Below are 12,500 nucleotides of genomic sequence, written 5' to 3'. Positions count from 1 at the left end.
GGGAAAGACTCCCAGTGAAAACTTACTAACCCTTAGAATTTATGATGCAATATATTTTACACTGGGCTAGGTTTGACAGCAAGTCTTATGACATGTCTTCATCCAGGATCTTATTTATAATTCCTGGACTTCTATTTTTTAATTCCTCATTTCACTGGTAAAGGTCTTCGTCTTAATGGGTTCATTTATCATAGATGTGTGCCTGTGTGTGTGAGAGAGAGAGAGAGAGAGAGAGAGAGAGAGAGAGAGAGAGAGAGAGAGAGAGAGAGAGAGAGAGAGAGAGAGAGAGAGAGGAGTTGAGCATCTCTGAAATGTGTGTGTGTGAGAGAGAGAGACAGAGAGAGAGAGAGAGAAATAGAGAGAGTGTGAGAAAGATATAAATAGAGAGAGTGTGAGAGAGAGACAGAGAGAGACAGAGAGAGACAGAGAGAGACAGAGAGAGACAGAGAGAGACAGAGAGACAGAGAGATAACTATTTGGCCCTAAACAGAAAGTACACAGTGGCAGAACACCTGACCACTGTGACTGACCCAAACTTAAGGAAAGCTTTGACTATGTACAGACTCAGTGATCATAGCCTTGCTATTGAGAAAGGCCGCCGTAGGCAGACCTGGCTCTCAAGAGAAGACAGGCTATGGGCACACTGCCCACAAAATGAGGTGGAAACTGATCTGCACTTCCTAACCTCCTGCCAAATGTATGACCATATTAGAAACACATATTTCGCTCAGATTACACATACCAAATCCAATTTTGATAAACTCCCCTTATCTACTGGGTGAAATACCACAGTGTGCCATCACAGCAGCAAGATCTGTGACCTGTTGCCACAAGAAAAAGGGCAATCAGTGAAGAACAAACACCATTGTAAATACAACCCATATTTATGTTGATTTCTTTTCCGATTTGTACTTTAACAATTTGCACATTGTTACAACACTGTATATATACATAATATGACATTTGAAATGTCTTTATTATTTTGGAACTTCTGAGTGTAATGTTTACTGTTAATATTTATTGTTTATTTCACTTGCTTTGCCAAAAAGCCCTTAAATTGAATTGAAATTGAGAGCCTCCCAAACGCTGGGCGCGCTTCTTCGCACTCACTGTGTGTCAGCCCTTTTTTAGCTACTTCATGATTATAATATATTCATGAAGAAACCGAAACACCGTCTCAAGATGACTTCTAAATGAGACCGCAGAGATGAGTGTCCACACTAAATAATCCTGGTGGAATCTGAAAAGACACGTCTCCTGAAAGCATGATGGAGTCCTTACTAGGTGCACATGCTAAAAGAAAGGAACAAGGTGGGTAGATAACTAAGTGTGTCATTGTAGCAAAAACTAAAAATCTGATCTCAATTTTATAGACTATAATGATTTAATCCAACTAAATGTTGTTTAAATGCTGAGCGCTTTCTGTCCCTACCAGTCTAGTGTGTTGCACTCGCTAATGCTTCACAATGTATTTCTTTGTAGGTTATAGCCTTGAAATTATTTAAACAATATATCCTAAATAATTCATTTTTGTTCCTTCTTAGGCTCCCTGTCTGTCTCCTGACCTATTTAGAGTGTTTATATCCTGTTTAATACGACATGTAGACTATTTAGAGTGTTTATATCCTGTTTAATACGACATGTAGACTATTTAGAGTGTTTATATCCTGTTTAATATGACATGTAGACTATTTAGAGTGTTTATATCCTGTTTAATATGACATGTAGACTATTTAGTGTTTATATCCTGTTTAATATGACATGTAGACTATTTAGAGTGTTTATATCCTGTTTAATATGACATGTAGACTATTTAGAGTGTTTATATCCTGTTTAATATGACATGTAGACTATTTAGAGTGTTTATATCCTGTTTAATATGACATGTAGACTATTTAGAGTGTTTATATCCTGTTTAATATGACATGTAGACTATTTAGAGTGTTTATATCCTGTTTAATATGACATGTAGACTATTTAGAGTGTTTATATCCTGTTTAATATGACATGTAGACTATTTAGAGTGTTTATATCCTGTTTAATATGACATGTAGACTATTTAGAGTGTTTATATCCTGTTTAATATGACATGTAGACTATTTAGAGTGTTTATATCCTGTTTAATATGACATGTAGACTATTTAGAGTGTTTATATCCTGTTTAATACGACATGTAGACTATTTAGAGTGTTTATATCCTGTTTAATATGACATGTAGACTATTTAGTGTTTATATCCTGTTTAATATGACATGTAGACTATTTAGAGTGTTTATATCCTGTTTAATATGACATGTAGACTATTTAGAGTGTTTATATCCTGTTTAATATGACATGTAGACTATTTAGAGTGTTTATATCCTGTTTAATATGACATGTAGACTATTTAGTGTGTTTATATCCTGTTTAATATGACATGTAGACTATTTAGAGTGTTTATATGCTGTTTAATATGACATGTAGACTATTTAGAGTGTTTATATCCTGTTTAATATGACATGTAGACTATTTAGAGTGTTTATATCCTGTTTAATATGACATGTAGACTATTTAGAGTGTTTATATCCTGTTTAATATGACATGTAGACTATTTAGAGTGTTTATATCCTGTTTAATATGACATGTAGACTATTTAGAGTGTTTATATCCTGTTTAATATGACATGTAGACTATTTAGAGTGTTTATATCCTGTTTAATATGACATGTAGACTATTTAGAGTGTTTATATCCTGTTTAATATGACATGTAGACTATTTAGAGTGTTTATATCCTGTTTAATATGACATGTAGACTATTTAGAGTGTTTATATCCTGTTTAATATGACATGTAGACTATTTAGAGTGTTTATATCCTGTTTAATATGACATGTAGACTATTTAGAGTGTTTATATCCTGTTTAATATGACATGTAGACTATTTAGAGTGTTTATATCCTGTTTAATATGACATGTAGACTATTTAGAGTGTTTATATCCTGTTTAATATGACATGTAGACTATTTAGAGTGTTTATATCCTGTTTAATATGACATGTAGACTATTTAGAGTGTTTATATCCTGTTTAATATGACATGTAGACTATTTAGAGTGTTTATATCCTGTTTAATACGACATGTAGACTATTTAGAGTGTTTATATCCTGTTTAATATGACATGTAGACTATTTAGTGTTTATATCCTGTTTAATATGACATGTAGACTATTTAGAGTGTTTATATCCTGTTTAATATGACATGTAGACTATTTAGAGTGTTTATATCCTGTTTAATATGACATGTAGACTATTTAGAGTGTTTATATCCTGTTTAATATGACATGTAGACTATTTAGTGTGTTTATATCCTGTTTAATATGACATGTAGACTATTTAGAGTGTTTATATGCTGTTTAATATGACATGTAGACTATTTAGTGTTTATATCCTGTTTAATATGACATGTAGACTATTTAGAGTGTTTATATCCTGTTTAATATGACATGTATACTATTTAGAGTCTTTATATCCTGTTTAATATGACATGTAGACTATTTAGAGTGTTTATATCCTGTTTAATATGACATGTAGACTATTTAGAGTGTTTATATCCTGTTTAATATGACATGTAGACTATTTAGAGTGTTTATATCCTGTTTAATATGACATGTAGACTATTTAGTGTGTTTATATCCTGTTTAATATGACATGTAGACTATTTAGAGTGTTTATATGCTGTTTAATATGACATGTAGACTATTTAGTGTTTATATCCTGTTTAATATGACATGTAGACTATTTAGAGTGTTTATATCCTGTTTAATATGACATGTATACTATTTAGAGTGTTTATATCCTGTTTAATATGACATGTAGACTATTTAGAGTGTTTATATCCTGTTTAATATGACATGTAGACTATTTAGAGTGTTTATATCCTGTTTAATATGACATGTAGACTATTTAGAGTGTTTATATCCTGTTTAATATGACATGTAGACTATTTAGAGTGTTTATATCCTGTTTAATAAGACATGTAGACTATTTAGAGTGTTTATATCCTGTTTAATAAGACATGTAGACTATTTAGAGTGTTTATATCCTGTTTAATATGACATGTAGACTATTTAGAGTGTTTATATCCTGTTTAATATGACATGTAGACTATTTAGAGTGTTTATATCCTGTTTAATAAGACATGTAGACTATTTAGAGTGTTTATATCCTGTTTAATAAGACATGTAGACTATTTAGAGTGTTTATATCCTGTTTAATATGACATGTAGACTATTTAGAGTGTTTATATCCTGTTTAATATGACATGTAGACTATTTAGAGTGTTTATATCCTGTTTAATATGACATGTAGACTATTTAGAGTGTTTATATCCTGTTTAATATGACATGTAGACTATTTAGAGTGTTTATATCCTGTTTAATATGACATGTAGACTATTTAGAGTGTTTATATCCTGTTTAATATGACATGTAGACTATTTAGTGTTTATATCCTGTTTAATATGACATGTAGACTATTTAGAGTGTTTATATCCTGTTTAATATGACATGTAGACTATTTAGAGTGTTTATATCCTGTTTAATATGACATGTAGACTATTTAGAGTGTTTATATCCTGTTTAATATGACATGTAGACTATTTAGAGTGTTTATATCCTGTTTAATATGACATGTAGACTATTTAGTGTTTATATCCTGTTTAATATGACATGTAGACTATTTAGAGTGTTTATATCCTGTTTAATATGACATGTAGACTATTTAGAGTGTTTATATCCTGTTTAATAAGACATGTAGACTATTTGAAATGATGAGCGCTTTTTTAAAATACTATTCATTCAAATCATATGGTTTGGTTTCAGTACTTCAAATCCAAGTGGTAGGTCGAGGTAGACACAAAAATAGATGGGTGTTGGTTAAACTGTGATTTTAATGAATGGAGCGTGTAGCGGTTGGAAAGGATGTGGAGCACCAGAGCTGTGCTCACACACTCTGACCTGGTTGCGGGGGTCCTGGTTGTGGGGGGTGTCCCTGGTTGTGGGGGGGATGTGTGTGTCCCTGGTTGTGGGGGGTGTGTGTCCCTGGTTGTGGGGGATGTTGTCTCTGCTGCATTTCCTCCATCCGAGCCCTGAAACACACACACACACACTTTAAAAACTTTATTTGAATCCACAAATCCCATTCCAGTGTGTGTGTGTGTGTGTGTGTGTTACCGTGAGGTCCCCTCCTGTTTCAGATGCTCCATCTCAGCCAGTGCTCTGTTCAGCTGGTCCTGAAGCTCCTCCTTCTTCTGGTTCAACTTCTCTCTGGCCTCCCGCTCCGCTAGGAAGTCTGCCTTGTAGATCTCAGCCTAACACACATCCCATTAGAATCAAAAGGAATTCAAATTTTAAAAGGTCACAGATACATGGACGCTCAGTTGGTAGAGAATGGTGGTTATAATGCCAGGGTAGTGGGTTGTATTCACGCATGACTCTGGATAAAAGCATCTGCTAAATGGCATATATTATTATTATTATTATTATTATAGAAAAAAAGCACCTTCTCCTCCATACAGCTAGACTGACCATAACAGCTGAAACAGAGCAGTACCTTCTCCTCCATACAGCTAGACTGACCATAACAGCTGAAACAGAGCAGTACCTTCTTCTCCATACAGCTAGACTGACCATAACAGCTGAAACAGAGCAGTACCTTCTCCTCCATACAGCTAGACTGACCATAACAGCTGAAACAGAGCAGTACCTTCTCCTCCATACAGCTAGACTGACCATAACAGCTGAAACAGAGCAGTACCTTCTCCTCCATACAGCTAGACTGACCATAACAGCTGAAACAGAGCAGTACCTTCTCCTCCATACAGCTAGACTGACCATAACAGCTGAAACAGAGCAGTACCTTCTTCTCCATACAGCTAGACTGACCATAACAGCTGAAACAGAGCAGTACCTTCTCCTCCATACAGCTAGACTGACCATAACAGCTGAAACAGAGCAGTACCTTCTCCTCCATACAGCTAGACTGACCATAACAGCTGAAACAGAGCAGTACCTTCTCCTCCATACAGCTAGACTGACCATAACAGCTGAAACAGAGCAGTACCTTCTGCTCCATACAGCTAGACTGACCATAACAGCTGAAACAGAGCAGTACCTTGTTCTCCATACAGCTAGACTGACCATAACAGCTGAAACAGAGCAGTACCTTCTCCTCCATACAGCTAGACTGACCATAACAGCTGAAACAGAGCAGTACCTTCTCCTCCATACAGCTAGACTGACCATAACAGCTGAAACAGAGCAGTACCTTCTTCTCCATACAGCTAGACTGACCATAACAGCTGAAACAGAGCAGTACCTTCTCCTCCATACAGCTAGACTGACCATAACAGCTGAAACAGAGCAGTACCTTCTCCTCCTCCTTACAGCTAGACTGACCATAACAGCTGAAACAGAGCAGTACCTTCTCCATACAGCTAGACTGACCATAACAGCTGAAACAGAGCAGTACCTTCTCCTCCATACAGCTAGACTGACCATAACAGCTGAAACAGAGCAGTACCTTCTCCTCCATACAGCTAGACTGACCATAACAGCTGAAACAGAGCAGTACCTTCTCCATACAGCTAGACTGACCATAACTGCTGAAACATAGCAGTACCTTCTCCTCCATACAGCTAGACTGACCATAACAGCTGACACAGAGCAGTACCTTCTCCTCCATACAGCTAGACTGACCATAACAGCTGAAACAGAGCAGTACCTTGTTCTCCATACAGCTAGACTGACCATAACAGCTGAAACAGAGCAGTACCTTCTCCATACAGCTAGACTGACCATAACAGCTGAAACAGAGCAGTACCTTCTCCATACAGCTAGACTGACCATAACAGCTGAAACAGAGCAGTACCTTCTTCTCCATACAGCTAGACTGACCATAACAGCTGAAACAGAGCAGTACCTTCTCCTCCATACAGCTAGACTGACCATAACAGCTGAAACAGAGCAGTACCTTCTCCTCCATACAGCTAGACTGACCATAACAGCTGAAACAGAGCAGTACCTTCTCCTCCATACAGCTAGACTGACCATAACAGCTGAAACAGAGCAGTACCTTCTCCATACAGCTAGACTGACCATAACAGCTGAAACAGAGCAGTACCTTCTCCATACAGCTAGACTGACCATAACAGCTGAAACAGAGCAGTACCTTCTCCATACAGCTAGACTGACCATAACAGCTGAAACAGAGCAGTACCTTCTCCTCCATACAGCTAGACTGACCATAACAGCTGAAACAGAGCAGTACCTTGTTCTCCATACAGCTAGACTGACCATAACAGCTGAAACAGAGCAGTACCTTCTCCTCCATACAGCTAGACTCACCATAACAGCTGAAACAGAGCAGTACCTTCTCCTCCATACAGCTAGACTGACCATAACAGCTGAAACAGAGCAGTACCTTCTCCATACAGCTAGACTGACCATAACAGCTGAAACATAGCAGTACCTTCTCCTCCATACAGCTAGACTGACCATAACAGCTGACACAGAGCAGTACCTTCTCCTCCATACAGCTAGACTGACCATAACAGCTGAAACAGAGCAGTACCTTGTTCTCCATACAGCTAGACTGACCATAACAGCTGAAACAGAGCAGTACCTTCTCCATACAGCTAGACTGACCATAACAGCTGAAACAGAGCAGTACCTTCTCCATACAGCTAGACTGACCATAACAGCTGAAACAGAGCAGTACCTTCTTCTCCATACAGCTAGACTGACCATAACAGCTGAAACAGAGCAGTACCTTCTCCTCCATACAGCTAGACTGACCATAACAGCTGAAACAGAGCAGTACCTTCTCCTCCATACAGCTAGACTGACCATAACAGCTGAAACAGAGCAGTACCTTCTCCTCCATACAGCTAGACTGACCATAACAGCTGAAACAGAGCAGTACCTTCTCCTCCATACAGCTAGACTGACCATAACAGCTGAAACAGAGCAGTACCTTCTCCTCCTCCTTACAGCTAGACTGACCATAACAGCTGAAACAGAGCAGTACCTTCTCCTCCATACAGCTAGACTGACCATAACAGCTGAAACAGAGCAGTACCTTCTCCTCCATACAGCTAGACTGACCATAACAGCTGACACAGAGCAGTACCTTCTCCATACAGCTAGACTGACCATAACAGCTGAAACAGAGCAGTACCTTCTCCTCCTCCTTACAGCTAGACTGACCATAACAGCTGAAACAGAGCAGTACCTTCTCCATACAGCTAGACTGACCATAACAGCTGAAACAGAGCAGTACCTTCTCCTCCATACAGCTAGACTGACCATAACAGCTGAAACAGAGCAGCACCTTCTCCATACAGCTAGACTGACCATAACAGCTGAAACAGAGCAGTACCTTCTCCTCCATACAGCTAGACTGACCATAACAGCTGAAACAGAGCAGTACCTTCTCCTCCATACAGCTAGACTGACCATAACAGCTGAAACAGAGCAGTACCTTGTTCTCCATACAGCTAGACTGACCATAACAGCTGAAACAGAGCAGTACCTTCTCCTCCATACAGCTAGACTGACCATAACAGCTGAAACAGAGCAGTACCTTCTCCTCCATACAGCTAGACTGACCATAACAGCTGAAACAGAGCAGCACCTTCTCCATACAGCTAGACTGACCATACCAGCTGAAACAGAGCAGTACCTTCTCCTCCATACAGCTAGACTGACCATAACAGCTGAAACAGAGCAGTACCTTCTCCTCCATACAGCTAGACTGACCATAACAGCTGAAACAGAGCAGTACCTTCTCCTCCATACAGCTAGACTGACCATAACAGCTGAAACAGAGCAGTACCTTCTCCTCCATACAGCTAGACTGACCATAACAGCTGAAACAGAGCAGTACCTTCTTCTCCATACAGCTAGACTGACCATAACAGCTGAAACAGAGCAGTACCTTCTTCTCCATACAGCTAGACTGACCATAACAGCTGAAACAGAGCAGTACCTTCTCCTCCATACAGCTAGACTGACCATAACAGCTGAAACAGAGCAGTACCTTCTCCTCCATACAGCTAGACTGACCATAACAGCTGAAACAGAGCAGTACCTTCTGCTCCATACAGCTAGACTGACCATAACAGCTGAAACAGAGCAGTACCTTGTTCTCCATACAGCTAGACTGACCATAACAGCTGAAACAGAGCAGTACCTTCTCCTCCATACAGCTAGACTGACCATAACAGCTGAAACAGAGCAGTACCTTCTTCTCCATACAGCTAGACTGACCATAACAGCTGAAACAGAGCAGTACCTTCTTCTCCATACAGCTAGACTGACCATAACAGCTGAAACAGAGCAGTACCTTCTCCTCCATACAGCTAGACTGACCATAACAGCTGAAACAGAGCAGTACCTTCTCCATACAGCTAGACTGACCATAACAGCTGAAACATAGCAGTACCTTCTCCTCCATACAGCTAGACTGACCATAACAGCTGACACAGAGCAGTACCTTCTCCTCCATACAGCTAGACTGACCATAACAGCTGAAACAGAGCAGTACCTTGTTCTCCATACAGCTAGACTGACCATAACAGCTGAAACAGAGCAGTACCTTCTCCATACAGCTAGACTGACCATAACAGCTGAAACAGAGCAGTACCTTCTCCATACAGCTAGACTGACCATAACAGCTGAAACAGAGCAGTACCTTCTTCTCCATACAGCTAGACTGACCATAACAGCTGAAACAGAGCAGTACCTTCTCCTCCATACAGCTAGACTGACCATAACAGCTGAAACAGAGCAGTACCTTCTCCTCCATACAGCTAGACTGACCATAACAGCTGAAACAGAGCAGTACCTTCTCCTCCATACAGCTAGACTGACCATAACAGCTGAAACAGAGCAGTACCTTCTCCTCCATACAGCTAGACTGACCATAACAGCTGAAACAGAGCAGTACCTTCTCCTCCATACAGCTAGACTGACCATAACAGCTGAAACAGAGCAGTACCTTCTCCATACAGCTAGACTGACCATAACAGCTGAAACAGAGCAGTACCTTCTCCTCCATACAGCTAGACTGACCATAACAGCTGAAACAGAGCAGCACCTTCTCCATACAGCTAGACTGACCATAACAGCTGAAACAGAGCAGTACCTTCTCCTCCATACAGCTAGACTGACCATAACAGCTGAAACAGAGCAGTACCTTCTCCTCCATACAGCTAGACTGACCATAACAGCTGAAACAGAGCAGTACCTTGTTCTCCATACAGCTAGACTGACCATAACAGCTGAAACAGAGCAGTACCTTCTCCTCCATACAGCTAGACTGACCATAACAGCTGAAACAGAGCAGTACCTTCTCCTCCATACAGCTAGACTGACCATAACAGCTGAAACAGAGCAGCACCTTCTCCATACAGCTAGACTGACCATACCAGCTGAAACAGAGCAGTACCTTCTCCTCCATACAGCTAGACTGACCATAACAGCTGAAACAGAGCAGTACCTTCTCCTCCATACAGCTAGACTGACCATAACAGCTGAAACAGAGCAGTACCTTCTCCTCCATACAGCTAGACTGACCATAACAGCTGAAACAGAGCAGTACCTTCTCCATACAGCTAGACTGACCATAACAGCTGAAACAGAGCAGTACCTTCTCCATACAGCTAGACTGACCATAACAGCTGAAACAGAGCAGTACCTTCTCCTCCATACAGCTAGACTGACCATAACAGCTGAAACAGAGCAGTACCTTCTCCTCCATACAGCTAGACTGACCATAACAGCTGAAACAGAGCAGTACCTTCTCCTCCATACAGCTAGACTGACCATAACAGCTGAAACAGAGCAGTACCTTCTCCTCCATACAGCTAGACTGACCATAACAGCTGAAACAGAGCAGTACCTTCTCCTCCATACAGCTAGACTGACCATAACAGCTGAAACAGAGCAGTACCTTCTCCTCCATACAGCTAGACTGACCATAACAGCTGAAACAGAGCAGTACCTTCTCCTCCATACAGCTAGACTGACCATAACAGCTGAAACAGAGCAGTACCTTCTTCTCCATACAGCTAGACTGACCATAACAGCTGAAACAGAGCAGTACCTTCTCCTCCATACAGCTAGACTGACCATAACAGCTGAAACAGAGCAGTACCTTCTCCTCCATACAGCTAGACTGACCATAACAGCTGAAACAGAGCAGTACCTTCTCCTCCATACAGCTAGACTGACCATAACAGCTGAAACAGAGCAGTACCTTCTTCTCCATACAGCTAGACTGACCATAACAGCTGAAACAGAGCAGTACCTTCTCCTCCATACAGCTAGACTGACCATAACAGCTGAAACAGAGCAGTACCTTCTCCTCCATACAGCTAGACTGACCATAACAGCTGAAACAGAGCAGTACCTTCTCCTCCATACAGCTAGACTGACCATAACAGCTGAAACAGAGCAGTACCTTCTCCTCCATACAGCTAGACTGACCATAACAGCTGAAACAGAGCAGTACCTTGTTCTCCAAACATTATCTAGCTGCTTTGCTTTAGTCTTAGGCAGGCCTAAGATATATCCTGTCAGCCTGTGTACATGGCTGACAATGACCAATGTTACAACCATTAGTTTACACTCATTGTGTGTATCTGGAGAGGGATAAAATGTGTGTGTGTGTGTGTGTGTACCTGGGCCGTGAGAACAGGAACGGTCTCTAGAGATCCTCTGTGTTTTTCCACTTCTTCCTTCAGCTTGTCAATCAAGTCCTGCTTCAGAGCCAACGCTCTCTCTGCCTCCTCCAGACGACTACACATGTCTCCCCCCTACAGACACACATTACATATGGTGTTATTAGTTACTGTTGTCTCTTCCTGTCATACAGACACACATTACATATGGTGTTATTAGTTACTGTTGTCTCTTCCTGTCATACAGACACACATTACAGCAGTTACATCATGTCTTGTATTGGTGTTTAGCTCAAAGGTATGAAGCATAGCTAGCCACACACCCCCCCTCTGCCCCCCCTCTGCCACACACACCTCAGTCTTGAGTTTGGAGTCGTAGTCCTTAAACAGACAGGTGTAGGCATGCTGCAGCTGAGCTAGTTTCCTCCTGGAAGACAGAGAGGTAAGAAGGACAAGTGTTATTATAAGAACAATACATGTGGATTATTGGTCAGTCTTCAGGGCGGTCTCTAGGTTCTGTGTGTGTGTACCTCTCTTCAGTAATAACCAGTCGGTCAGTCTTCAGGGCGGTCTCTAGGTTCTGTGTCTGCAGCAGTAGTTTGTCTACCGTCACAGAGTGCTGCTTCCTCTGTTGTTCCATCTCTCTCTCTGATGCTGCCAACGCCTCCAGAGCACTGCTCAGCCTGCGCGCACACACGCACACGCACACGCACACACACACACACACACACACACACACACACACACACACACACACACACACACTAGGGGTGTGAACGTTTAAAC

General features: G+C 40.6%; 1 pseudogene; it reads right to left on the bottom strand.

Annotated features, from left to right (window-relative positions):
- Positions 1 to 4,975: 4,975 nt before the first annotated feature.
- LOC121559160 overlaps positions 4,976 to 12,500 on the bottom strand; it is a 17,027-nt pseudogene continuing 9,502 nt past the window's right edge.

Source organism: Coregonus clupeaformis, unplaced genomic scaffold (genome assembly GCF_020615455.1).
Source record: "Coregonus clupeaformis isolate EN_2021a unplaced genomic scaffold, ASM2061545v1 scaf2788, whole genome shotgun sequence".
Classification (NCBI taxonomy): domain Eukaryota; kingdom Metazoa; phylum Chordata; class Actinopteri; order Salmoniformes; family Salmonidae; genus Coregonus; species Coregonus clupeaformis.
This window is presented reverse-complemented; position numbering and strand designations above follow the sequence as displayed.